General features: G+C 37.8%; 1 long non-coding RNA gene across 1 annotated transcript in view; it reads left to right on the plus strand.

Annotated features, from left to right (window-relative positions):
- LOC128312303 (uncharacterized) overlaps positions 1–25,356 on the plus strand; it is a 45,701-nt gene extending 20,345 nt beyond the window's left edge. Inside the window, exons 2-3 of the long non-coding RNA XR_008291388.1 lie at positions 21,587–21,798; positions 24,997–25,356. This is a non-coding gene — a long non-coding RNA (uncharacterized LOC128312303). The remainder of the gene's footprint in view (positions 1–21,586; positions 21,799–24,996) is intronic.
- Positions 25,357–25,598: the final 242 nt, after the last annotated feature.

A 25,598-nucleotide genomic window follows, 5' to 3' on the forward strand; every position in this document is an offset into this window, starting at 1 on the left:
ATAGTCATAACTCTCAGTGTTTAATATCAGACACTGTAGGGAGAGGGGTTGTCTTGTGAATTTATTTACCCAAATCCACAGATAACACTGTGCGTTTGTGTGTGTGTTGCAGTGGGGGCTGTGGTTCCAGGGAAGACAGGAGAAGTGATACACAAAGAGATTTTTTACTCTCCAGAGAATCTAAACACCCAAATTCCATTATTTCAGAATGTCATTTAAAACATTTCTCATCTTGCCATTATGAAAACTGGTTCATATTCAGGACACTCCCATCCAGAATCCACGTCTTTCTCTGTGGCTGTCTGCTCAGAAGCAGACACCCTAGCTATCTGTGAGGGAATCCGCTCTTCCTCATGGTGAGTTATAGACCACAAGTACCTCGAAGCTTTCAGGGGACTCGCCAGCACACATTTGTTGTTTATCTGTACAACGCATCCAAGTGGTTTTTTCCCACTTTAATGGAAGGTATAATTTTGAGCTAAGAGTCTGTAATGCTCATGGCTTTTAAATAGATTATTTCTTTGTTTTGGTTGTTTTGAGAGTACATATGTTTCAGCTCCTGGGTAAATTATAGGCTTTTAAGGCTTCACATAGCTATTTTGTTTTTAAGCAGACAGGATTTTACCTTTATTTCTCCTGAGTTCATGCTCATATTTACAGATGAGAAACAGCAGAGGGTAGCATTTATTTACTTTCTGTTGAACATCAGCCACACATATGCCCGCCCGGAAGCCTAATGGCGGTGACTGACACAGGCCTGCTTCTCAGATCATCTCCTCTAAGATCCTTTTCTGTAACATCAGAGCAAGTGGAGGAGAAGCAAAGCCTGCAGAAGGAATGGTTCCATGAAGTCAATAGTAGCTCTGCCATGTCAGTGGAGAAAAGCAAATGGAAGGAAACCAAGGACAACCAAACAAAGGCTGAGGAACAGATGAGGAAGTTTCTGCAATGTCTTAGCCCAGTTTTCCCTGCTGCAAGATAATAAGAAAATTAAGAAAGTGATAACAAGAGATCTACCCCCTTATTCTTTACATGGTATAAATTAGGGAAACTATCATTTGAAGCTGAAGAGTCATTTGTTTGAGGGAAAATAATGAATAAAGAACAACTTTACCCATTTCTTTGCTATAATTCTGCCTGATTGGTAATAGCAAATAAATGATGTTAGTCAGAAGAAAGAATTCTCTGACAGTGGAGGCTGGGAAAGACTGGAACTGGATAACGAAGGAAATACTAGACGTTTTAAAGTTTTATGTTTATTAGTAGTGATTTCTCTCAGTGTTACTCTCCCCCATGCTACATGGCCTCACCACACAGAACTGACCATTGCTACCTGACAACTCCTGAAGAATCTTGCCTCCAGGTCTCACACTGGCTATTCCCTTTATCTAAAGTGCCCTCCCATCCCTTGCCGCTTCTTGAATTCCTGCTCAGTCCTTTTACTGAAAACCTTGGTTTCTCAGTAAAGCCTCACTTTAGTTCTAAAGAAACTATAGAACTTTGGAGAAGTCACTTCTCTGAGATTCCATTTCTCCACCTCTAAAATGAGCAAATTGGAAGTGATCTTTAATGTCATTCCTGTTTCTTGTCCTTGAGTTAATTCTGCAATGCCCATGCATCTTGGAAACCTCTGCCTCTCCCCGCTTTTTTGGCACATTCCTTCAATTGCTCATTCATAAACTGCACTGCATAACTTATATTATGATTAAACAGGAGTTTTACAAGTGCTTAGTTATTTAACTTTTCTTTCTACTGGACTATGAATTGATTATAATAGTACCATTTATAAATTTATTTTTTCTTTTCTCTGATGCCATGAAGTTCTCAAATGTATGGGGAATGAGTGAATGACCTAATAAATTTTGAGATCAAAGATTTTTAGTAGATACAATGGTACAATAATGGGTCAGCACATGGCTTAATGTTTTATGTTTACTGGGAAAGAACAAGTAAGAAGAACAATGGATACCTCACTTATCTTCAGATTATGGTTTTAGATGGATGAATAACTAATGCTTCAAACTATCCTACAATCGGGACATAAAGCAGTTAAGCTTCTGTCTTTAGAGGTGCTCCATTAGGGTTTTTATGGCCACTTTGTTAGAAGGAGTCACACATGGAATAAAGGGTTATTCTCAGGGGCTTTCTAGTGGGCACAAGAAAGAGTTCATGTATCCAGAACTCTATGGAAGTGATTACGCATATACTGAGGGCATGGAAGTCCAAGGCCACAATGTCTGTGGCCCGGTCTGTGCATCAGAAGCATGAGCTCAGGCTCAGGCTCTGCTAATAAAGTGCCGTCACTTTGGGCAGATCTCCTTACTTTCTAGGGTTTCAGCTTATCCTCCAGAAAGATAAAAGGGGTTAGACAAGATAATTTCAAGTATTCTTACCAGCTTTAAATGACTGCATATCAACAGGAACTGAGATATACTTCATTCCTGAAAATCCCAATAGATGATTATGCAAAGCCTCACAGGTATGAACCAATCCTGCACTCTACAAAATTAATCTTTGTTTTACAAAGGATTATCTTGAGAAAGCATGCTCATGAATGCTTATTTATACCAATTTTACTTACACACATGAAACAAAATTGGTAAGCATTACACGAGTATAGGGTGAAGGATTATAAACATTATCATCATTTACCATTATTGTGCAATTTCCCACATATAAACTACAGCGACTAAAAATGATGATTTTACAACTCTCCTATTAATCACAGAACTATTAATCCATTACTGAGTTTATGCCTGCTCCATGAAAAATCCTGATGACTGAGAAAAAGATGAAAACATCAGGGATGCTCAGAATGAGCTCTAATTGAAAGGGCTGGCTTCAGTGAAGTTTATGGCTTAAAGAGGGCTTTCATTTTATGGCTGGCTTTATTTCTTTAAGAGCTAAGTTTTACTTCATCTTCTCATGAACTGCATTTCAGCAAACTTGAGGAGGAAAAACAAATTCTCTATCAAGAAATAGTTAGAAATGACAGAGATGACATACGCTAAGTCAGAGCTAGATGGTAGAAAAATCGAAGTCCGAAGTTTACCTTTTCCACCCCAACTCTGATTTTTATACCTCTCCATATTTTAGCATCTCTACCTCTTGTTCAAGTGTTTAATGCCTTAGATCATCCCAGATTCCATGGCATTGTAAATCCACCCACTCTGAGCTGCTAATGGTTAAACTTCTTCAAAATACCAAATCCATTATCTATCTAAGATTGAAGGAATTATAACCAGATTACTATGATGTGTATAAATCTTTATGCTTTACAAAGCACCTTTTTCCATATATTACCTGATTATAACCTTATAATATTCCCTCGAGTTACATATGTTAGATATTATTCATAGCTCTTATAAGTGGTATGGGAAATGGTTCAGAGGGTTTATGTGGCCTATTCAGAGTCACAGAGCTAATCAGTGGAAGAAGATGAATTCCAACTCAAATTTCTCTATTATAAAATCCAAGGCTTCAAAATATTTTTCTACTGTAGTTACCCAGGCCAACCATAAGTGTCTTACTTCAACTTGGCTTCTCAGTGTTGTTTCCTCTTCTTTCTATTCCTTTATTCATTTATCACACAAGCCTTCAATTCTATTATCAGAACAGCCCTAATTTAGAAAAAACAAAACAAAACAAAAACCAACTAATCCTTGGGGCTGATACCTAGTTTTCAGGGATAAATAGCCCAAATCCCTTCATGCCACCATCTGTGTTCTTACAGATTTCATGAAATAGTGCAATGAAAGGGACATCTCATCCCAATCCTTTAACAGATTAAAACATAAGATCCCTTGAACAATGTCACACATAAAATTAGTAGAACTAAGGCAGAAACTATAGTTGCCAACACTTGACCCTTGCACATAGTTTTTATTAAAAATATTATTTTTCCTGGCGTGCCTGGGTGTCTCACGTTAGGCTCTGTGCTGACAGCTCAGAGCCTGGAGCCTGCTTCTGATTCTGTATCTCCCTCTCTCTGCCCCTCCCCCACTTGCACTCTCTCTCTCAAAAATAAATAAGCATTAAAAAATTATTTTCCCCTTTAACATTCTCTAGGAAAAGAAGTTCCACAAAGTTCTTCAGTACCCTATTCTATTATTCCTTCTTAATAGAATCCTTTCTCTCGGTCCAACCAAAGTATAAAAATTCCTAATTTCATCTATGTCTGTCCTGCCCGGAAACCAATGAAGAATTTCACTAGGGCTTCCTGAGCATAACACTTCATGTAGTGGTGGTGAGCTGGGTGTCTAGTGTCTGACTTGCTCAGGCTTCCGTGGGGAAAAGGGAAAAGGACATTTTTGCCTTCTAAAACTTAGTTTAGTGGCGAGACGGCATGTCAATGAAACTCAGCTGCTGTGGAATGTCCACACTTCCACCAAGACAAGAAAATCAAGCGCGGTGGCCATGGCAAGGTGCTACTCAGACCCCCTTCAAGAAAAGACTTGCTGCCAGTTGTGGGAAACGGGGTCAGCAGACATCTCCTGTGGCTCCTGCTTAGCTCCATGGCCCTAGAGCCCCCTTTTCCTGAAGTCATGTCCTTCACACCTCTTCAGGGACAGCCCAAATCCTGTGCCACAGAAGAGGGTGTCTAAAGGTGCCCCACTTCAGCCTGACAGACGACAGCCCTGATGGGTGATACTTGCTCCAGAGCCCGCTGCCAGCAGAGCAGCAAGCACCACAGTTTGACAGTTTCCTTGCCCGATTGTGTTTCTGCCCCCCTTTCCTTCACAGTGATTGCTAATAAATATCTTGTATCCCAACCATTTCAGCCCCTCCCTCCCAGAAACCAAGTCTGCAACAGAGAGCTGCAGCGCAGGGAGAGCTGAGAGAGCAAACACGCAGGGAGAGGCAGAGACAAGAGTCAAAAAGAGAGTTATGATAGCTTTGCATTTTCTGCTTTTATTCTCCTGAACCCGGCTATAATTCTGCCCTTTCATTCTGTGTGCCACCCTTGCAGATTAGAATAAATAACTCTCATTATTTTTAGTATTAGTTTATTGCTTAATTTAATTCAAATCAGTTTTTGTTTCTGGCAACCACAATCATAACTATATAACGAATGTGGCTGAGTGCTGTATTTTGTGGTACTGATACAAAGTACAATAAAAGCTAAAAGAATGAACATATTAGTGTGATGTTCTAAAGGAATAAACAAGAATGTCAAGATTTTAACCATTTATTCTCCAGACCTACTGTTTCTTTTTTGCTTCTCTCTCTCTCTCTCTCCCTCTCTGTCTTCCTGTCTTCTTTGCCTTAATTCTTCCTCTCTGTATTTTCCTGGTCTCTGCAACCAACTGTTCCCATCCAAGAGCCTGAGAAGATTCTTATCGTGCCAGAACAACAAATGGGATTTCTAAGAGTGGTAGGTCTACCTAGTCTTGGATTATTATAAAGGATGGCTAGAGCCCGAATTTCAGCAGATCTTGTGTGGCAAGGGCAGGGCTGGTATCAGAGAAAAGAAATAGATCAGGAACAAGAAAGTTCAGGTCCTGCTGCAATTTATTCCTTGTAGGAGAAATTATAGTCCACAACTCATCTAAGATACCTAATTCTTCTATGCTTTTAAGCCTAGCATCCTTTGTGTTTTTCCTCTTTCTTCCTAGTTCAAAGACATTTTCCTCGTCTTCAAAATCCTCAACTTACTAGTTTGGAAGCTCTATGAGAGGGAGAAACATACCCATTTTTACCTTGGTGTCCCTGGTGCTAAGCATGGATCATAGGGGATATTTCAGTGTGTGTTTGCCTGAACAGATAAATCTATTTATTAATAAACAAATGTTTAGCCTTTTGCCACTATAGTGTATTTTATATAAGTTGTTTTATTTAACCCTGATGCCAAGGGACAGCTCTCAGATAAACTGAGACCCCAAAAGAATTGCTCTCAGGCAGATCCAGAGCATGAATCCAGTGGGGTCTTCTGCATAAGGAGTCATTTAGCTTTTCACTATGACACAGCTGCCCCCTTGTTAGCAGGAACAGCAGCAGCTAAGGAGATAGTTCCCCCACCCCCCTCAGTCAGCTGCCTCCAATAGTGAGTAATAAAAGGAATATAGCAAAACTTCCTAGGATACAAGCAGATGAAATTTACACATCCCTACTCCAAAGATATAGTTTTGTTTTACTAACATAAAAATGAATGAAAAGTGAAGGAGTTTCTTCCAAGTCCCACATTGCTTGTTGGAGTAGGAAGACTGAAGACTCAATCAGAAGCCCCACTGAAGCCCAATCTGAAGTGCTCCAGGAGATTTGCAGTCTTTTGGAAACCAGATAGGCTGACAGACCAACCAGGATCTGGGGCAGCTGAGTACAGTAAGTGATGAGTGAATGATTAGTGGGGACTGGGTGAGACTTCAAGCATCTTGGGAACTGCAAAATAGCAACTAGTGCTTAAAAGGAAACTTCAGTCTTGGAAACAAGCACAGGATTCATCAGTGCATGAAAAGGCAATGTGGAATCTTTGACCTAATCAGCACCTGCAGTTACATTCTCAGCACAATGGTGTTTCCTGATTGTCTGGCATGTGCATTTTATGCTTCTCTTTTAATCTTTCAAGCTCTCCCTAGGTGTCTGTTCCCATCCCCTCACTGCTCCTTCCCATCTCCCTCTTGAGTGGTTCCAACTAACAGCTGCACAAGAGCCTAGGGGCTCACCCCTGCCCCAAGCTACATTCCATGCTCTCCTCCCTTTTTCTAAAGATGATCCCTCATTCTCTCTCATCCAGAGTTTCCTTAATTACTATGTCCATACTTCTAAGAATCACAAATATGATTTGTGAGCTATGTGTTTTTATAGCTCAGGCTTTTAATTTGTACTCCTTTTCTCTGATAATTTTTCATGAATGTGTGTCTACAGTATAAGTTTCTGCAAGCCAGGGGCTGTGTTTTGTTATGCTTCCAGGTGAGTCAGCATGTTATAAGGTCACTAGGACATGCTTACTACAAAGTGACAGATTCTTGTGTTATCATGTGTTACCAAGCATTATATATATGTATAAACAATTTGTTCCCTCATCTTATAAAAATATCAGTTCTCTACCCTTTTACAAATATCTTTTGGCATTTTCAAGATGCTTCTGGAAATGAAAAGGGATTTGCTCTAAACATGAACAATAACATGTCATCAATAAACATGCTATCAATAAAAAGACACTATAAATTACAAAGCCCCTTCTAGTGAATCCAGCCATATCTAAATCTTTTTGTACGTTTGTTACATTAACAAAACTTTTTTTTTACCATCATGCTCATATTTTAGCAGCAAACTTAACACAAATTTACATTGTTATAAATGCATTTTTTTCTAGATAAATTTACTGAATGATTTTCTTCATTTTCTTACTTAAATCTGAACTCACAGTAGTAACACTTAAGAAACATTGTTTTATATGGAACACTTTAAGTTGCCTTAATGAAAAGGAGCTTCATGAATCACCAGGTGAGTCTGAGCTGGAGTTTAGCAGGCTGTTTATCTTCTGTTGCCATGCCAATGACATCTGACCACACACGATAAGATATGACGTAGTGAGTGCTGTCTGGCCTAATAAAAGACAAGCTCCCCTCCAATGCTTCAGGACAGAGATTTCAATCAGCTCACAGTCTGAGACTCAATCTACCCTCAGGTTGAAATCATGCTGTCGGCAGCATCTGAGCTTGCCATGAAGAGTGCTATTGGAAGCATGTTTGCTTGGAGCAGCTCCAGACTGAGAAAGCCCTCAGCAAAAGATAAACTAACAAGCAAGTACAAGGACATTTTCCAAGTAGTGATGACTCCTGATCCCATTCCTAAATTCTCCGTCCCCTCTTTGGATGTGGCACATGTAGACTTTGATCTAAATTCAAACTCCCAGAAGACTGGTGTTTGAAGGGAAAACTATCTGATGTGATAAACAGCACATTTCCATCTTTCCACTGCAACTCAGAAACCTCTACAAAAGAGTGTGAGGTAAAAAGGAACTTGGTACAAAAAGGATTCTCTCTTCTTGGCTGAGAGTCTTGTTGACTGCAAAGATGTGCACCGAGCTATGCATCACATAGATCCAGCAACCAGGACCGCTCTATCATTGCCATATCTCCTCAAAGTTACAACCCTGTATGGGTTTCTCACACTAGAAGAGAGTCCCAACATTCATATGAAGGAATCACTTTTCTTTGAGTCTGACACAGCTGGACTCAGAACTCTATTGTCACAGAGAAAAGGGATTATTGGCCTCTGCGGTTACCCATTAAACCTTCTGGACAGATCAGGAGACTGAGACAGTCATTCCCAGGATCCCAATTCTTACTGAAGGAGAGTAGGACAATATCTTTGGAACTGATGGGCCACAACCCTCTTGCCTCTCTGTCTCACTGCCCTGTTGGGTCTGAAAACTGTCATTCCAAGGAAGAGAAGTCTTTTTAAAGACTGATGATGAAGCATTTACCCAGCAGTAAGTACATGTAAGCATAAGTCAGGTATGGGCAGAACAATGTTTGGATAATGCAACGTTAATCTGGGGATTCCATTTTGTCTATCGGAAGGGGTCCAGGCATGGAAGCATCTGTAGTATCTTCCTCCTGCACCTGGACCATATACAATTTCAGCCTGCTCTAACTGGAAGAGCAAATAAATCAGTAGTAAAATATGTAATTTTTACTGTGTTAACTCAGTGTGTCCCCCTTTGGTACTGTCATTAAGATCAGTTTTGGGGGGCACCTGGGTGTCTCAGTTTGTTAAGTATCCAGAGTGGACTCAGGTTATGATCTCATGATTCCTGGGTTCAAGCCCCGGATCAGGCTTTGTGCTGACAGCTTGGAGCCTGGAGCCTGCTTCAGATTCTGTGTCTCCCTCTCTCTCTCAAAAATAAATAAACATTAAAAAAATAAAAGAAAAAAAAGACCAGTGATTTTTTTTTCTGAATAGTGTGGTCAGCAGAGTATTTCTATTAGAACACTGAAAGCTCTGGCCCTGTATTAAATGCAGAGTTACAACCAAAACCAGAAAGAGAAGTAAGCAAGGATGGGGCATGGTGCAAATAATAACAATGAATTAACACATTTGTAAATGTTTGAATGATAATGTAAGAAACTGGAGCAAAAGAGCATTTCTATATTGTGTTTTATCCACATGGTTTATATAGATGATTTTTATAGAACTAGATAATATGTAATTCATACTGTGATATAAGGTTGATGAGATTCTCCAAGTTTATACCATACACATACTTACAAGCAATGAACATTCATTAGTTTATCAAATACTCTTTGTTCATTAGATATTTGAATGAAGTTTACCCTTATGTAGGTATCAGGTGCCTAAAACACAGGAAAGAAAGCATTGGTAATTGTTTTCATCATTTCACAAATCTTGGAGGCTTGCATGCCTTTTTAGGTTGGCCATGATATTTTGTCTAGTATGCTCAACTGTATTGTGCCATGCGTATTGTGTGTAATTACTGAAACCAACAAAAAGTTTTTATGTTTTCAAGTCTATAAAAAGTGTTATTTGATTGTCTAGTGTATGGTGATTGAAAAAAAAATAGTGGTATGTTCAAATAAACAAGGATTTTCCAAAGTCTCTCTGAGACCAGCTTTCTGTGGGATGCTATAGCTAGCAAGGGTGAATGAAGGTCAGAGTCTAATTAAGGCCTTTAATGAATTAATGTTCTCCTTTTAGTGACAGAACTCACACAGAAGAAGCCAGTAGAAGTCAAGGTAGGAGTGCTCATATTCAACCATGAGAAAATCAGTGCTATCTTGATGGGGTAACTTACTTGCCTATAATTGTTGCTGAAATCCAATATAACAAAACACCCAACACGAGAATTAGAAAGTTGAATGGCATATATTTATCACTCATTCCCAAGAGTAACCCAGGAATATGTGACACTTTGTTTTAGGCCATCGCTATAATAGAAATGTAAGGGGGGCACCTGAGTGGCTCAGTCGGTTAGGCAGCCAACTTCAGCTCAGGTCACGATCTGGCGTATGTGGGTTCAAGCCCCGCGTCAGGCTCTGTGTTGGCAGCTCAGAGCCTGGAGCCTGCTTCTGATTCTGTTCTCCCTCTCTCTCTGTCCCTCCCCTGCTTTCTCTCTCTCTCTCTCTCTCTCTCAAGTAATAAACATTAAAAAGGAAAGAAAAAGAAATGTACGTGGCATGCTTTTTTCACTCCAAAACTACATACAGATTATTTAATTCAATTTATAGGACATATTGAGTTTAATTTTTTCCATCTTTTTTCCTTGTAATTTTTTTCTTTGGGGTTCAGTGTCTTCTTGACTTCATTCATATCATGCAGAATTTCCTTTATTTGCCAAGCCTTCAAGGGTAATTAATAGTTTTCTTTGCATCTTTGCCTACAATATCATTTTATAGAAATTTATAACCAGATTTACTCAGTAGGAAGATCAAATAAAGAGAGAAATATTTACCAAAAATTAAATATCTAAACCTAAAGCCATTCTAAAATTTAAAAAGTTTAAGAAAACAGTCTAAAAAGGGCATCTTTAAAAACTAAGTAAAAAAGCATGATTGGCTCTAGCTTGTGACTGAGAATAATAAATTTTATCTTTATAGAATGTTCTTTACCCACCTACATGAGAAAATTGAGTCTGCTTCAATGAGATTAAACAAATCATTCAGAATTACATGATTGTTAACATGGCAGAGTGCATACTTGAGGTCCACATATCTAACTCCCAAATTGATGCTATTCCATTATTGGTATTTAGTCTTAACAAATTAACTAGTTACAATTAATTAGTTAAGCAAGATCAAAAAAAGAGCAGATCATATGGTAAATAAGTAGCTGCCATCAAATATGAATGGAAGAAAGTTTAGATCCAAAGCTCTGTGCTTTGCTAAGGGGAAGTGGGTTGGGGTAATACTGTTCTGGGGGCTCTGAGCATCCAAGGATTACAAAGAGCACAGCAACAAGATGGGATGCAGCAGGGAGGTGATGCAGAGATGGTGGAGAGGCAAAGAATAAAAACATGGGACAAGTTTATAAATTCTCTAAATGCTGGACACAACACCCATGGTTCTCTAGAATTGTAGTGTATAGAAACCAAAAGGAAGTGCCCTGTGCTGCTGGCACTGGTGCACATACTCTCACACTTAGCAGATGTAATGGTTAGCCTTATGTGTTAACTTGGCTAGGCTATCACACTCTACCTAGTTATTAATCAAACCTTAGGTGTTGCCATGAAGGTATTTTGTAGATGTGATTTATTCCTGCAATCTGTTGATTTGAAAGTGGTTAATCACTATTATTTTTTCCAAAGGACTTTGCAATTTAACCTTTATCTGTGATCCTTTAATGGACAAAGTAGGGTGCTATTAAAGACAATCAGGAATCACCAAGCAAGTGGGAGGGCAAGGGCTCTCCTGCTGAAAGTCTGCTGTATGTGCCCCTCTCCCACTTACAATACTCTGGCCTTTTGATTAACCTGGGGAAGGTAGACTGTGATCTCAAACTATGTTCAAAGAAACAAGAATACTGTCCTATGGTATCTATGCTTACAGCATATCCATTGACTTAACTGTCTTCTCAATTCCATTATCTTTACCCATGAAAAAGTGTTAATAAATCTTAATCTTATACCTTTGAGCATAATGTAAGATTAAATACTAACAATCAATGGTCAGTATATTTTATTATCACTAAATTATTTTCATATGTTCTATGTCACTGTACCTCATAGCTTATGAAGTATATGTTATTACTGTTTATATTTTATGAATGTTGATATTGTTAATTTGGTTTCTCAGGATTGAACTTGGGATTTCTCTCAACAAAGTTCAAGTCCTTTCTAAATCTGAGGGACTTACTACTATCTATTAGTAAATTCAGATTCTTATATCTTTCACAGAAGTATTTTTTTATGGTACTGACAAAAAGCTCATAACTTTTACGTTTTGCTACACGATAGCAAAAATAATGAATATAACCATTATTTCCAAAAATGGCCTACCACCTCAACACAATAGAAATAAGTGAATATTAGAGTAAATATTTATAAAATTAAATTAGCTTTTTATACTTGTATACCAGTGAAGAGAGTAAAAAATTTGTTTTGTGTGGTTATTAGGCAATATTATTTGTAGATAAGCCTTTTTCACATTGTTTTCACATTGTGTTCACATTTTTCACATTGTTTTCACATTGATTTGATGGCAGTTCAACTGATCAATAATTTATGGTTACCTCCCTGTGTACCCGGCACCATTCTAATTGTTAGGGGTATATGAAAAAAATTATACAGGGGTATCTGGGTGGCTCAGTCAGTTGTGTATCTGACTCTTGATTTTGGCTCAGGTCATGATCCTAGGGTGGTGGGCTCGAGCCCCATGTGGGTTGCATGCTGAGCACGAAGCCTTTTTAATTCTTAGTCTCTCTCTCTCTCTCTCTCTCTGTCTATCTCTCTCTCTCTCTCTCTGTTTCTGACCCTCTCCCCTGCTAGCATACATGGACACTCTCTCTCAGAAATAAAGACATTTTTAAAAAATTAAAAAGAAAGTACAAAGGGAAGTATTTGGCCTCAACATTAATAGTTAATCTTAACAAACAATGATTAATGGATGTTCATTACATGACTGACACTCTGCTAAGTGCTTTGTAAGCATTATCTGCTTCACTCCCATGTTGTGAATGCCCCTACTTCTATTCCTGGGAAGCTCATTACAATGATAAACTTGTCCACTACCACACAGCTAGAAAATAGCAGAGCAGAACCCAGACCCAGGCAATAAGACCATAAACCTTGATTTTTTTTTTTTTACCTCTAAGCTGTATCACCTTCTTAAAGACAAAACATACAAACAAACCAATTAGAGATGAATACAGCAAAAACAAAACAAAACACAACATGAAATACTAAAAGTTAGATATTCAAATGTCAGTATTCAAGTGTGGCCAAGAAAGGAGAAACCCACTGAGACATAATTTACCCTTCACTGGAATGAAAAGCATGGGGTACGACCATTTTTTCTGTCTTGTTTTCTGTTGAATTTCTAGCCCCTAATCCATAGTCTGGCACATAATAGACACTTAATAACAATTTTCTGAATTATTTAAAAAAGATTAGTAAATCAACACAGGAATAGATTTTGAATGTATGGAGTAGAGAAAGAGGGTCATTCCTAGTGGTGGAAAACATGACTTTCTTCTTTCATTCATTTATTCTACCAACAGACATTTGCTGACGTTCACTATATTAGTGACCCATATGGAGAATGGTGATGAAATTAGTGGGGGTACTAATTATTCTTAGTCTGATGAAAGGAGCCATCCAAGCTTTTGGAAGAAGCAGACTAAAGCAAGGACATTTATTTGGACATAGGCAGATGGTGGTTTGATCTTGCTTATGTCCTGGGGCAACTGCATTAACTTGGGGGAAGGTCATAGCTTTATAAGATAGTTTATCTTGTGACTCCATATATATGGTTGCATATGCTGAAATAGATTGTAAGAAAATCTTAGCTAGAAATCATTTGAAAGCATACCTACAATTGACGAAATCTAAGTATGGGTTAGATGGTCTTATTTATCAGTATCGTATTTCCTAATTTAGATAATTCTAATGGTTCTGTAACAGAATATCCTTGTTTTTAGGAAATATAAGCTTAAATGTTAAATGGTAAGAGGTACATTATCCTCAGCTTATCTAAAAATGTTTCAGAAAAAAATACAAACATATGATAAATTCTAAAGCAAGTGAAGCAGAATATAAACAGTTTGACTCTGGGTAAAGTATACACAGGAAGTCCTTGTGCCACTTTGCAACTTTTCTGTAAATTTGAAATTATATAAAACTACACAATTTAAAAACAAAACAAGACCTGCAGATAACTTTTTTTAATTTTTTGAATGTTTTATTTTTGAGACAGAGAGAGACAGAGCATGAGCAGGGGAGGGGCAGAGAGAAGGGGAGACACAGAATCTGAAGCAGGCTCCAGGCACTGAGCTGTCAGGACAGAGCCTGACACAGGGCTTGAACTCATGGAGTGTGAGATCATGACCTGAGCTGAAGTCGGACGCTTAACCGACTGAACCGCCCAGGCGCCCCTGCAGATAACTTCTTTAAGTAAAGTTACTTGTATCTCCATTTAGGTCTTGGCTTAGAATTACCTGTTTAATGCCTGAACAAGCAACATATTAGCAGATTATCATACACATCATCATTTCTAAACTACTTGCAGCCTGCATAGTGATTTTTTTGGTCCTTTTTGTAATTTATGCTGAGGCAAGCAACCAGTTGATTAGGGGAAAATAAGGCATTGTGATAGACACATTGTATATATTCTATTTAAAATGTCAGTGCTAAGTTTTGAAGGATGATATTTAATTTTTTAATAAGCACCTAAGTAGGAGAAATCATTCCTATTTTCTTTTCTTTTTTTTTTTTTTGACAGGCAAAATCAAAGTTGAAAGAGGTTAGCTACATTGGCAATTACTAGTAAGCCATAGAGCAAAGATTCTCTGTTCTGTGTGCACAGAAGAATGATATGGGGAAATTTGAAAACTACCATTGCCTGGACCCCAATCTAGAAATTCTGGTGTAGTTTCTCTAGTGTGGGTCTGGGCATTAGTTGTTTTTAAAAGTTCCTAAGTGATTCTGATGTACATCTTGGGGGGCAAAACACAGCCGTAAGGATAAGGTTGCAAATAAACAGGTAATCTGACTCCAAGTCCTCTGGTCTTTCTATAATAATATGTATGAAAAACTAAAGTAATAATTACAACTTATCCAAGTAGAGCTTAATGCTTGCTCCTTCTTAATAGTTTAAACATTATCAAAAGTAGGAAACAACTCAAAAGCAGCTTAAAATTTTCATAAAACCTGTGCATAATAATTATTGCAGATATTACTCTCAGGTTTTAGTTCTTTTATTTTCACGTAGTTCTACAAGCTTTAATATAGTTTCTTATGCCTTAGAATTAATAGAAGGCAAAATTAAGTTTAAAAAAAACTTCAGTGGTGCAATCCCACCTCTCTCCAGAAATCTCCATAGTATTCCAAGTAAATATTTTGAAGAAGAGGTCAAAAGTCAACCACTTTGCCACAGAGATGAGAACCACTAATTTCATGATGCTTTCCATTCCTGTCTTCCTTAGATTCCTTTTCTGAAAGAAATCTAAAACCTCTATATGATTCCCAATTTTCCACACTGTCCTTAAACTATGATTCTGAATATCTCCTATGATCCACCATCATGTCCATCACAACCGACATTATCATTTGCTGAATTTTGTGATATTCACTCTCCACCAAATGCCTGCTTTATAATCTCTCTGCTAAATGTCCTATGGTCTTTTTGCTCTAAGGTAAACCTGGCTGTCCTCTGACCTAGACTTCCCCAACAGCCCTCTCACCTCATGCCTGCTTCCTCCCTCACAAATTTGAACTACAGAGACCATTATATACAAAATCTAAATATCAATGCCCTGTAATTTTTATAAAGAAAAAGATTATTCCAACACTTGTTAAAATGATAAGAAAGACTTTATTGGAACTATAGTAACAGGTGCAAGACTCACAATAGGGGAGAAAGATCGACTCAACTCTGAATACAGCGAAGACAGCTGAGGGTTTATAGCCAACAGAGTGAGGGAATTAGTGGATGGAATATACAAAGAGGAAGCATCAAGCATAGAAGCATTTTTGTTAATACCACTTAACAGGATTCTTGCTGAAGGCAGGCCAGGGTGATCAGATAGCAAGGGTGGAGGATTCTCACTAAATTAGTGAGATTCTTGCTAAATCTGAACTCAGCAAGGACAGGGGCCAAGATCAAGATTTTGGGAAGAGAACTCAGGGGAGCCTGACTAAAGGTTGGTCAAGGGCAGAGTCTTTGTTATGATATAAGAATCATTAAAACAAGTCAGAGGAGTAATGGGTTGATGTTTCCTAACACACTTGTTTTCCAGCTATCTATTTCTATCTTGTTGCAAGCAGGCACAGCAGGTTGCTGGGCTAGGTGGAGGTAGATAGAATTTACTGTGAGGAATAAGTTTAGGAATTCCCCGAGCTTGCACCCTGAACTTGCAACAAGGCATAAAGAATTAGAAAGCCACAGGATGAAAACATCCAAGACTAGGTAAGTTAGGTCAGGTAAACGGGGCAAAGGTCCCAGTATAGGACAAAGAAATAGGAATAGGGACTCTCAGGATGAAAACATCCAAGATGAGTTCAACAAGATTAGGTATTCAGGGCAGAAATGCCCCCCAACTTAGTACAATAACAGAAAGCTGCTTACATAGGAAGGAAGGACCAAATTAGGTAAACAGGTAAATAGGGCTATAGGCCCCAGTGGGGATGAAGGTGCCCAGAGCAGGGCTAATTAGTAAAAGAAAGATGCCTTGTTGACCCTGAGGTAGCATGCTCTATCTTTCTTGTCCCCTCGACCAGTTTAGGTAAGCAGACATGGGGCCCTATGTCTGCTGTAAACAACTATCTGCCCAGCACCGGGATTTTGTTTTGTATTGACCCAAACCACTAACACAGCATATCTTCGAAACCTCCTTTCCCTCACGCCCATGAGTTAATGATCAAGATTTCATTGTCTCTTTGTGCATGTCCATCATGCTTGTAAGCCTTCTGATCCTAATAAAACCTGAGCAAGGACCCTTATTCAGGGCTCTTGTCTCCTCCCGGACATTAGCTTCTCTCGCATTTTTAATCCTGCATCCCGCTCTCTTGCTGGACAAGAGACAACTCCAGACCCATAGTCCACAACAATTTACAAACATACTAAAATATCCTTCATGTAGTAGGGAATACTCCTTCAGGGGAAAGGGGTGATGTTTATTCCAGCAACCTCATGGCATCTCTGTGTTGTCTTGGCACCTTACCTATGTTGTTGCATTTGAAAATCTTTAAGGACTGGCATTAATCATTGTTAGGGAGGATTGTCCTTAGTATAGGAAAAATGGGTAGGCAAAAAATGAGCCAGTCTAACTCCTCCTCTTGCCTTCGTAATTTTTCTCCTTGAATTAAACTTCCATACTGCCAAAAGGTTGATCTAGTTAGTAGTTCAGTTAGTGGATCTTATTGTTTTGTTCAACAAAGTAGAACTCTTTGTTGAAATCTCATTTACTAGTTTATAAATCCCTTAAAGAAGTGACTGATGAGCTGGTCCTGCCTCTTTCATGAGTCTCAGTTTTCACAAGTCACCCTAGACTCCAAGGAGCTATTAATAATCTCCTCAAATACCCTGGCTCTCACATTCACACCTTTTCATCTCAGCTATCTCTGTCTTACTGGCAGAATTATATTATCTGTGGCAAATGATAATGGTAAAAACAACAATAACAACCCTAAAATCCCAAGGGCTAACCAACAAAACTTCATTTCTGGTGAACATTCACTGCACTTGGGACAGGCATGTGCTCATCACACACAGGGACCCAACATGCAGAGTAGCCACCACGTGGAGCATTGCCAGTCACAGTGCCAGACAGAAAAGGAAGAAGCTCCATGTGCTGGCTGATCTAGTGGAAGAAAGGAGAAAGTTCCCCAGAGGAGGAAGAACCAAAACTCTGGCTAACAACACTAATGACTACCATACACTGGTCTTCAGGTGAACTCACACAATTCTTTCAAATTTAAGCTCAAATGTTTCTACCTTTTGTGATCACCACCCATAAACCTGCCACTCTTAGAATACTTAGCATATCATACTGAAATTATTAATTTACATGCTAGTTCCCCAACTAAATTATTAGTTTGTTAAATATAGGCAGTGTATCTAATTCTTGCATTTTTCTCTCCGAGGCCATTGTGTGCTTTATTGTGGGGATATTGTTGAATTAGTGAGAAATAAATAAAATCTATCTGGCTAACCAGTTCTTCATTGCTGTGTGACATTTGCCATTAGACATGCAGGCTTTTGGTATAAGGCTGTACATTCCCTAAAGAGGTCCAACTGTGCCCTGAAAAATTATTTCTGCATCATTATAAATGAACCTGCTAGATTTGTCATTTAACAAACATTTATATAACCCTAAATACATACCATGAATATTAACTCATTTAATATGCATATAAACCCATTTTACAGACAAGGAAAGTGAGAACAGAGAATTTAAGGAACTTGGCACAGCACAAATGAAATTTTAGGTCATTTAGCTTCAGACTCCTTGCTCTTGACCACTACACTGTACTGACATTTTTGAGCAGCATAGCTTCTTAAAAGGATATTTGAGTACTTTGTTTGGGTAATACTAATTGGAAGGCTTTACATTGATCATATCAGTGATACCTAAACACTTGTCTATTTGTAGATTAATATTGGGATTACTGTGTAAGAAACTCCCAAGGAATCAGAAATTCCATTTGGTATATCTGAAATTTAGAAATAAACAAAATTCACAGATGATTTTGATGCATAGCCATACTTATAAATCATTGCTTTAAATTATTTTATCAAAATGTGTTCCTGTAAAGCACAGGAGACTGTTCATTAACTCCCATACTAATAATAGCAGAAAAGGAGTTATCACAATGGGTAATAGTCATAGTAGGATGAAGTCTTAGTTCTTTCCAAAGAAATTTGTTCCAAGGGCACCTGAGTGGCTTAGTCAGTAAGCATCTGACTTCAGCTCAGGTCATGATCTCACAGTTCATGAGTCTGAATCCCACATTGGGATCTGTGCTGACAGCTTGGAGCCTGGAGACTGCTTCGGATTCTGTGTCTCCCTTTCTCTCTGCCCTTCTCCCACTCGTGCTCTGTCTCTGTCTCTCTCAAAAATAAGTAAACATTAAAAAATTAAAAAAAAAAATAAATTTGTTCCAGTCATGTGATGAAGGTTGAAAAGTCCCAGGGATATTAGCTCTCCCTGTTGCTACGTTATGGAAATATTAGTGCCATACTTAAGAGCATATAATTCTAAGTAGAATTATCTGTCATAATGATAGTGTAATTATATTAAACCAAACAAAGCTAACCAAACAAAGCTCCTCCCCTCATGAAACCTACAGTGTAGGGAGGGCAGGGATCCCAAAAGTATGGGCCATGAGCTCAATCTTCCCACTTTTGCAAATGAAGTTTCACTAGAAGTCAGCCATACCCATTCATTGAAAGATCATCTCTGGCTATTTTCACACTACAACAGCAGAATTAAGTAGTTACATCAGAGACTGGATGACCCCCCAAAGCCTAACATGTTTATTGTCTGGCCTTCCACAGAAAATCTCCTGACTCTGATTTTTTCCATCTTCTCCCCTACCTTTTATCACTCAGGCTGGTGTTGGTTCAGGAGTGACTTGAATAAGCTATTTTTGGATTTTTTTTTAACTTCTGAGAACTTCAAAAAGGCAATGGAATCAGTCAACATATTTGGTATTATTCAGATTTCTCATTTTCAGATTTTAAACAGCAGAATTCAATTTATTTAAGACTCAAGAACTGGGGTACCTGGGTGGCTCAGTCAGTTGGGCATCTGGCTTCAGCTCAGGTCATGATCTCACAGCTAGTGGGTTCAAGCCCCGCGTCGGGCTCTGTGCTGACAGCTCAGAGCCTGGAGTCTGCTTCGGATTCTGTGTCTCCTTTTCTCTCTGCCCCTCTCCCACTCGTGCTCTGTTTCTGCCTCTCTCAAAAAGAAGTAAACATTAAAAAATTAAAAAAAAAATAAATTTGTTCTAGTCATGTGATGAAGGTTGAAAAGTCCCAGGGATATTAGCGCTCCCTGTTGCTACCTTATGGAAATGTTAGTACCATATTTAAGAGCATATAATTCTAAGTAGAATTATCTGTCATAATGATAATGTAGTTATATTAAAATTCTTGACATAAAATGAAAAAATCTTATAAATATATATTTTTATTTGCCAACAATTTTTCTTTATACCAGCTAGTATATAAAATATTTTTAAGGAACCCCAATGTATTAAATGAACTGAATAAGCATTACACAGGTGCTTCAAAAATCATAGGGCTGTTTTAGCAACGGGATAATTTAGCTCAACTGACAAAATTAATCTCCACATAAAGGCTTCATGCTAGCCTGAACTACCATACTGTTACATATTATTTATATGGGGTATTCAGCTTAAAATGATCACTTGGTATTATAACAATAAAGCATACTGACAGCTTAAAAGACATAAGCTAGGAAAGTTTACCTAAAGATAGAATAATAAAATAGATGATATCAAGTCCTTTTTACATTTCAGTGCTGAAATAGTCCATTGGCAAGATATATATTTCTTAAAAATGAAAACACACACACGCACACACCTGGTGCCTGCATTTCTGCATATGCGTTTCCAAAATGCCACCAATTGGCCCTAAGATGATAAAATGACCAGTCTACAGGGCTGTATAATGGATGGCGTTCCTTTAATTAGTAATAATTGATGTATTTATATGCATTCTAGGTGCAGGATAGTCCTACTAAAGAATCATCGACTCCATATGACACCCCCCAAACCATATCCCAATGAAAGCTAATGACACTCATTAAAATAAAATAGGTTTCATAGAAAGACATTAGGAATTCAAATGATCTTCCATAATATAGGATGTTGTTACTAGACTGCTTTAGCTGTAGTGATGGGAGAGCATATATGAATATTTGGAAGAAGGAAATGTAACATTTGCCTTTGTTGTATTTCACATCTGTCCACATCAAACCTAACCTTATGTCTTGTTTCTGCTATGTCCAAATGTTTCAAAGCTCTAGAAGGCCACCATCTCCCTTTGGGCTGGTTCCAAATCCATGTTACCCTCAATAATCATAAACATGATGCCACGCTGTAGTATCATTTTAGATTCCGTCCCCCACATTCAGACAGCCACTCCTATGTAGTTCGTGCCCCTGTTGCTGATCCCATTCAGGTCTTCATTGTCCTCTACCTGGTAATTGTGGCAATGGACTCCTGACTCTATTATCACTCCTTTACAATCTTTCTTTCACACTATGGCCCAATTTACCATCCTAAGTCTCCAGTCAGATAATGTCTGTTCCCTTTAAAAACACTGGAGATTCCTTGTTTTCTGCAGAATAAAATCCAAAACACTCCACTTCTCATTAGATTTCCTTTGTGCTTTTAACACTATCCAGTCTTTATAGTTTTATTTCTTCCTATGCCACTCTATCCATGCCACACTCAAGAAAGAACAGACTTTTTTGATATTTCTTCTGATCTAATGTTAGACAACTTTAGCAACAGGAACATTCAAACACTATAATCAGTTATCATTTATAGTTTACCATGTCTATATACTAGTCATTTATTTCTAACAGATATATATATATATATATATATATATACTAATCATGCTTTCACAAGAGAAATAAACTCTGACTGCCTGTAAGGAGAAATCTTTCATGTTTGGTTGGGAAAGGAAAGGTGAGCTATGATTGCATATTCTGAAATGTGGGTGGTTTCTGTTGACCCGGACCTGAGCAAGTCATAAAGTGATCATGGCAGAGAACACACTTATGACCACAGGTAGATGAAATAAGAGGCAAGAGATGGAGGGATGTGGGGAAAGTGGTGAATACATATACTCTGCCATCTTCCATCTTTTGTCATGTATGAGAAAATTATATTCTTGAGGTAAATGTATTTATATAAAATTATACTATTTTTTAGTGACCAAAGAGGTTCCATAATGCAAAGAAGACAAGAATTGTGCCAATGACAAGAAGAATTAGAATATATAATGCTTCTTTGAGCACATAAAACTCTCTGGATTTGAGAATTCAATGGTGGCTTCCAGAATCAGAGACAGTAAGAGGTAACAGAGGACTCAATTCCATGAGGTGAACCCAACTCTAAAGGCCACTGAATGAGGAAGATATAAGGTACATTCATTATATTTTTGAACAACTCAACACCATTAATGCTCTAACACTAATTACCTGATGACAACCGGGTGACACTGCAATTTAATTCTGTTCTCATCACTAATTACCCAGAGTCAGTGTAAAATCCCACAGGTTTAAGGTCTCAGTCCCACAAGACTGCTCTCCACTTCAGATGCCAACCCAACTTTTAGGAGCCACCTGCACTTATGACAAGCTGGCTATAAATTGGAGGGTTTCCACAAATCTGTCAGGTTCAAGAATTCACTACAATGACTCACAGAACTCATTCAAAGCACTGTTCTTTTTATTGCAGTTTTCTTATAAGCACTACACATAGGACAAGGTCTGGAAGTGTCCCAGACACAGAACTGCCATGCCTGCTCTCTATGAAGTCAGGGAATATCACCCCACGAACCAACCAGGAAGTTCTACCATGTCTTGGTGTCCAGAGTTTTTAGTGAGTATGTAAGCATGGTTGATCAAATCATTGGCCAGGTGACTGAATTCCATCTGTAGTACCCCCTATACTTAGAGGTCAGGCTGCTCAAAGTTCCAAACTGTTAATCTTTTAGTTGGGATATGTCATTCTGAAATTATCTAGGGGCCCACCTAGTCACCTCATTAGCATTAAGAAAACATTCCTATTACTTAGGAAATTCTAGGACTCCATGGGACAAGCACCAGATATATTCTCCAGTGTAACACCATTGCTTCATCATGGAGCAAATTTTGTCAACAAAATTCTGCATTATTTTAAAATACTTTTCATTTATTAGATTTACACAGTGTGCCAGAAATAAAAATAGTACAAGACACATCCATATACCCTTTATTTAGTTTCATCTTTTATTAACATTTAACCTCATGTGGTTACTTCACCATTCTCTCTTCCTCCTTTCCTCCCTACCTTTCTCCACACACACACATACACACACACATACTTTTTCCCTCAAACATTTCAGGATACATTACATGTACCATCTGCACTACTCTTAATATTATGATAAAAGTTTTTTCTATTAAAAGACTTCTCTTTACCCATGCAAATGTGATTATGTTTATTAAAGTAATTTATTTTTCTATTTTGTATTGCTGGTACTTATTTACATGTCCATCTTTACTCAGTGTGATAAAAGGCCTCTTAAGGGCCCAGAAATCTTTATTTTTAAGAACTACCTCTACATTATCCTGACTCAGGTAATCTTTTTTTAAAAAAAGCTTTGAGTAGAGTGACATTTTTAAATCATCTCTACATCTGACATCATGTCTAACTAGTGCTCAGTAAATGTTATTAAAAGGGAAATATTTTATAAAGGAAATTATTTCATAAAGTTCTCTTAGCCCTTCAGTATGCAAACATTGATGGATTAGATCATATTTACCATATGCATAATTCTCTTTTATAATGAAAAATGGCAAAATGAGATACTAGCCAGTTACTATATATTCTCTAAAGTCAGAAATACTATCACAAGTATTTTTAATTTAGTTCAATCTCTATGTGAGGTTAGATTCCCTAAAAAGAAAAGCTGACAAAGATTCAAGTCCATGTGATTCTTTAAGGAAGTGCCTTCAGGAGTAAGAGCATGACGGAAGCAGGACAGGGAAAGGAAAAGAGGAAAGCCAACATGTATCTCAGCTGGAGTCTAGCTTTAGCCTGATCTCCATGGGAGCTCTGGAACATAAATTGTGCTACACAGAGGAAAAACCCAAAGTCAAGAAGCTGGCAATTTGTATTTTCATGTTGGTCAGTCAGTTGATACAACTAGTTGTGGAGGTGAGGAACATAAGGCAAGATAGCTCCCATTTGGCTGAAGATAATTCTCTCTAGAGAACAGTGCAATCATGAGCATTAGCAACCAACACTCACAGCAGCTGGGGAACACGTACACCAGGCTGGTGAAGAGGATCTGGGAGAGGCACCAACAGTGTCCACTACAGCCCCGATATCTAAACAATTATTTATTTAATATTTAGCCAGGATCCAGAGTGTTCTGAACACTGTGAGGTCTCTTTAGATGCCCCGATACATTTTAAAAGTTAACATAATGTTTTTGAGGTAGTCCTTGAAATATTCTCACTTTTATGACTCTTAACTAGTAATTAAGCTTTATAACTGAATAGGTAGCTATTAAAAAAGGGATTTCAGGCGTTATGTACAACAACATGGTTCTGCAGAATAGAGACGATTATCTACACTTTCAATGTATACCAGACACTGCCCCTTCCTTCCTTTCACTATCTTTAATTGAAGCTGTTTATTCAAGTATCCCTTCTCCACTTAAATGCAGCCTTTTTGTAGGCAATATTTGCATTTTATTCAAATATACACTAGTGTTGGCATTTCTATTCAGTACGCACTCAATTCATGACTAATGAGTAAAGTTATGTATGAATGTATACAACTGTAATGATATGGTGCTTAGATTGAAAATTCTTTTAGTACATCTGAGAAGGAAGACAAACATATGGAATAGTAATTAGTTTAAATAAGACATAATTTACTTCTAAAATTGGTTAGAAGAGCTGTGTCTAGGAAACTAATGAAATGATAAGACAGTCAATCTTGGTGAGATATTTTTCAGGCTGAGAATCAACAGGGATGAATAATCTGGTTGTTGAAACATCTAAATAGAACAATAAGCCCCTGCTTGCAGGGAAAAGATAGCAATGAACTGAAATAGCTCATTCCAAAAAACTGTGTAAGTACGTATTTTCAGGTGGTGGATTAAATATGGACGTGGGAGAGGAAACTGTTTTACTTCTAAGCTTGCACATTTGCACATCAATTTTTTTTCAATTTGTCAGATTCTTGGTACAGATGGTGTACCAGGTGGTTTACAAATGTGTCTAACAACAATGAAAATCCAAAGTCATCACTCCTTCCCTGCAGATGTTGATTTTTGTTCTTAGGGCAGCTACCAAGATCAATAATATCTTTCCCCCTTAAAATAATAACACACATTTGACTTTCAGTTTATTTATGCTGAAACTTTAATCCAAAATCATTTTAAGTTGCTTATAATGATATTTCAAAGTGAAAATACTGTTCATTTAATTGTTCTGAGTGTTTGGCTTTCATTTTCTGAATATTTTTGTAGTTGCCTTAATGATGATTATTGAAGCTGGGCTCTAGTCTTTATCTCTGCACCTAATATGAATCCTCATTTTCTATCTCACACCATTAATGGCCAGATCTTAGGATCCAGGACTCATTACAACAAAAGCTGCAATACACAGATGGCATGTAGTAGAAATGATGTTGGGGCTTTGCCAACACTGATGCTTTGGGTAGCAAGGAGGAACGTTGGGACAAGCATAGAGGATGGTGATGAGATAGCCCAGGTAAGCATTAGATTTGACCTCTTCTAGATAAGCTGCTTAGATACTAACCAATATAATTGGAGGATTACAGGAAATCATATGCAGTGAATTAGTCGACATAGTAGTTAAACTCAATTACTCCTTTTTCTTTAAATTTTACACCTATTTTTATTATCTTTATAGAAAATTGTCCCTTACATATTATTCCTAAGTTAACAAATGCTTATTGAACAATAATCATGGACTAAATATCTGAAGTATCAGAAGTGACTTTTTATTAAGTTGGATATTGCATAAATTCATTTGAGTTGCACCAGTGTATAAACCTTGATATTTAAAAGAGCTTGGAATTCAGAGGCTATGAGAGGAAGGACAGTTTCCTCAACTCTCATTTCAGGGCCTGAGTTGTAGATTCAAGAAGGAATGGATGAATAGTGGTGACCTCTGTGAATATTTGCTAAATATGGAGTATA

This window comes from Acinonyx jubatus, chromosome D3 (genome assembly GCF_027475565.1).
Source record: "Acinonyx jubatus isolate Ajub_Pintada_27869175 chromosome D3, VMU_Ajub_asm_v1.0, whole genome shotgun sequence".
Classification (NCBI taxonomy): domain Eukaryota; kingdom Metazoa; phylum Chordata; class Mammalia; order Carnivora; family Felidae; genus Acinonyx; species Acinonyx jubatus.